Genomic DNA, 3,248 nt, shown 5'->3' with positions numbered 1-3,248 from the left:
GAGGGCAGGGAAAGGGAGGAGAAACGGCGGCGGGAGGCGGTGCCGTGCAGCGGTCACACCGACTGTCACACCCCTCCGCCTTCCCGAGGCAACACGGCGGGCGGGTCGGAGGCTCTGCGCTGCCACCGCCTCACAGCGCCGTCCACACAGACGCTCTTGTTCAAACCCCTTGAATGCCACCTAGACTTAATAAGACGTTTAATTTGGGATGGATTCTGAAGGCGAGCACTTAACCGTGTAAACAAAGCGTGTACTGAGTGCGTGAACTACCAGTTGCTTAAAGTCAAGTCAGAGAAACAAAGCGTTCAGTAAAGTCATGAGGATGCTCTTTATCTGTTATTTAGGAGCAAATCTAATACCGTTGTGAATCGGTGAGCAGCTAATAGAAGGATGTGCTTGTCAGTTAGCAGGGAGCTGTGGACTACCAAAGGTCTGTGAGCCAGCGCTCCTCAGGCCTTGCAGCCTTTGGCAGCTGGCACGTGGAAGGGGATACACCAGAGAATGGGAAGTGCCCGACTGTGGGCCCCTCACTACAAGAAAGACACTGAGACCATGGAGTGTCCAGAGAAGGACAACAAAGCTGTGAGGGGTCTGGAGCACAAGTCTGATGAGGAGCAGCTGAGGGAACTGGGGTTGTTCAGTCTGGAATAGAGGAGGCTCAGGGATGACCTTATCTTCCTCTATAACTGCCAGAAAGAACGTTGTCGCAAGGGGTCAGCCACTTCTCCCAGCTAACAGTGATAGGGTGAGAGGGAATGGCCTCAAGTTGTGCCAGGTTCAAGTTCAAGTTGGATATTAGGAAAGATTTATTCTCTTAAAGTGGTAAGTAAGGCACCGGAATAGGTTGCTCATGGGAGTAATGGAGTTGCCGTCCCTGGAGGTGTTCAAGAAATGTGTGTATGTGGTACTGAGGAATGTGGTTTACTGGGCACAGTGGTGATGGGTCAACCGTAGGACTTGATCTCAATAATCTTTTCAAAGCTTAAGGATTCTATGATCCCCTTCAATGACTCCTTGTTTATGGATACACCTCTGTAGAAGAGCATAGAGTGTGATGGAGAAAGGCAAGCTCGGAGCTCCCCAAGCAGCCCTCCAATGTTGCAAGGGGTCTTGGGGTATAGGGGAAGACAATGAGGAGGAGCAAGGGGCTTCCTGTGATCTCAGCAGCATCCTGCCTGGCCCTGAGACATTAACTGTGAACCTGGCACATGTGGTTTTAAAGGCAAGACTGAAAAATTGGTGAGAGTGAAGTAATGCACCAGCTGATTTAAGGACTGTATAAAAATCAGTCCAGGTGCTTATCTTATTGAGATGAAGGAGATGTAATCTTATAACTGCAAGTACATATCTTCATAGGGGGAAGTAGCAGGAGCTAAAAGGTCCTTTAATCTTGTAGAGGAAAAGAATAAGGAGAGTCAGTGTCTGGAAGCTGAAGTCAGTCAAATGCAAATGACAAATTTTATCAGTGAGAGTGAATAATCATTGGCACAAATTGCAGAAGGAAGCTGCGTTTTCTTCCACTCCTGAAATCTTCAAATAAAACAAGATGTCTGGAAAGTATACCGGCTGAGATAATCAAACTTACCACAAGGATAAGTGGATAAAATTTAGTGAGTATGTCGTAGGTCAGATTAAAAAAACTTAGTACTCCATCATCTTGGCCTCAAATTGTATAAGCAGAACAAAGCAGAACATGTGAAACATATCCCTTATACTCTTATTTTCTGGAAGATTTGTCCTGCTATCCATTTTAACTAATTTGACTCCTATGATTTTGCTTCCAAAGTACTTCACCAATACATGCTGACACACTCACATTTGTTTTAGTTTTCATTAACATTTATCCTGAAATGTAGTTTACTGTACTCATAAAGAATTGACTGGAAGGACCTGGACAGAAAGCTCAAATACTCTCTCTGGCTCTTTGAGGAAGCGTATACATTTTGCTAGACTATCTGGTTAAGGAAACCATGTGAAAACAAGAGCTTAGACAAAATTCATAACATAAGCTAGTCAAGAAGTAGACTTTCAAAACCTACATTATTTTATAATACCAAATCAGCAAGTTGCTAACTAGAAGTTTATCATGATTACATTTCTATTTAAAACCTGATGGTTTGCTTAAAATTTTAAGTGATTTCTAATTCTATGCTTATTTTTTTTTATATATATTTTCTTTACCCCACTGTCTAAAGCTTGTTAATCCTACAGTCATCATTTCTTTGCCTTCAGTACCAGAGTTATATTCAAGTAATAGGCCTTCAGGATTAGAATTGCTTGTCAGAGTCTGGGCTCCAATAAAGTCAATGGGAGTTATCTTCTGCTTCTTCCGCTACTGCTTATCTTTCTTTTGGTTCTTTAAGCGATTTCTGCAGTTCTTGGCATCTCAGTGCCTTCTGCATGAAGTAATTGTGACACTATTGGAAATCAGGGCATATTACTGTCACCAGTGTATTTTAATAGGGATTGCAATAGCAAAAGTGTTTCCATAGTGGTAAAATAAAATATTTCATCCTTCCAACTCTATAAACAAAATATAGACAAAATACAAATTTAAATAAACTCTAAAAGAGATAATCTATCCTTCTCAACTTTCCTATGCTTTATTAAGAGCGTGACTATGTCCAAAAAAGCAGAGACCAAGAATACATCCCTGTCTTGTGAATTCAGGGACTGTGATCTATTCCTGGCTTTCTAAATGCTACCATCAAATTACTCCAGATTTGTAAGTGACCTTTTCCACCTGTAAAATGTTGATAATTACAGCAGTTAAAGAGATGTGATGTAAATGCAAAATCCTTAGAAGATCTACGTATCAATCCTGATTATCTGTTTTTACTCCCTACAGCTGGTTTCCAAACTAAGAATGTAGCACAGATGCACTCAAAAGTCAACATTCCTCAGCAACATGCACATTCGTATGGAAGAATAAAAAGAGGTAAAAAGAATGCAGACTTCTGAAGACATCTCATTCCTATGAGCTTCTGGAAAATTGTTACCTCTGTGCAGTGGACAATGACACCAATTCTCTTTAATCCACTTTTTTACTAGCCAGTACCTCAGCCATCCCATTTCACTACTGAATCATGTGCAAATTCCTGTCTTTGTAAGCATAAATCGTAGAATCATAGAATCATGGGATCACTCAGGTTGGAAAAGACCTTAAAGATCATCAAGTCCAACCCCAACCTAACCATACTACCCTAACTAACAACCCTCAGCTCAATCACGTCTCTGAGCACCACATC

The sequence above is a fragment of the Excalfactoria chinensis genome, chromosome 2, assembly GCF_039878825.1.
Source record: "Excalfactoria chinensis isolate bCotChi1 chromosome 2, bCotChi1.hap2, whole genome shotgun sequence".
In the NCBI taxonomy this organism is placed as follows: domain Eukaryota; kingdom Metazoa; phylum Chordata; class Aves; order Galliformes; family Phasianidae; genus Excalfactoria; species Excalfactoria chinensis.
This window is presented reverse-complemented; position numbering follows the sequence as displayed.